The sequence below is a fragment of the Trichechus manatus genome, unplaced genomic scaffold, assembly GCF_000243295.1.
Source record: "Trichechus manatus latirostris isolate Lorelei unplaced genomic scaffold, TriManLat1.0 scaffold00005, whole genome shotgun sequence".
Taxonomy (NCBI): Eukaryota; Metazoa; Chordata; class Mammalia; order Sirenia; family Trichechidae; genus Trichechus; species Trichechus manatus.
In genome coordinates this window covers 7,797,735-7,798,693 of record NW_004443941.1, presented here as the reverse complement: position 1 = coordinate 7,798,693, position 959 = coordinate 7,797,735, and positions in this window count along the sequence as shown.

Sequence of the window (959 nt, the reverse complement as noted above, 5' to 3'; positions counted from 1 at the left end):
TAGAATGTAAGCTCTGTGGGGGCAGAAATTTTTTGCTTGTTTTCTCACTGTTGTATCCTCAGTGCCTGGAACAGCAGCTGGCACATAGATTCTCAATAAATATTTATTGAAAAAAATGAATTATTAAATATAATTCTCACACCTGTCACTCTAGGTATTATTGTCCTTATCATGCAAATGAGAAAACCAAGGCTCAGATATTAAATGGCACAGCTGGGGTTCTAAACCATCACTGTGTATTCTTTCTAGTAAGAGATTATTCCAAACTACACGTTTCACATTTATGTATCAATCCATAGTCATTCACGCCACATGAGCTTAGTCAAATGAATGCATAAGCAAGCAAATAGTTAACTGTCCTTTCCTCCAAGGACTTGATTCCCACACAAGTGTATTACTGGGTCACAACTATGAGACGCAGATGGAAAGAAAAAAGATGGCAGAAGTCTACAGTGATAAATTAATTGACCAAAAGGTCACACCCCTTAAATACTTAGATCTCTGAAAAGGTAATAGGAAAACCCTTATATTTTACCATTCATCAGTTTTTCCAGATCCATTATAAAAAGCAAATTTTGTTGTGTAACAGGGAGCTAGAATCCAAGGATGCTGAATGTTATTTGTGTGTGTGTTGGGGTGGGGCTTTACAGCCAAAACAAAGCCATAGTAAAAAAGCTATTCCAGAGATTCACCAGAAATATGCAGCTGTTACAATGACAATCCATCTACCTACGATGAACAGGACAGTTGTCTGGATGTTGGGTACATAGCAATGAATCCAACACAGCACCTTCATGGACCTCATTGACAAGTAAGGGGTGTTTGTAGTGCTTACTAAAAACAAGCAAACAAAAAACTAGTTAATTAGAAATTGTGGTAAGTGTTACAAGAGAAACAAAGTGGTATAATAGAGAATGCATGGGGTAGGGAGGAGGAAATGTAGGAAAATCTTCTAAGAA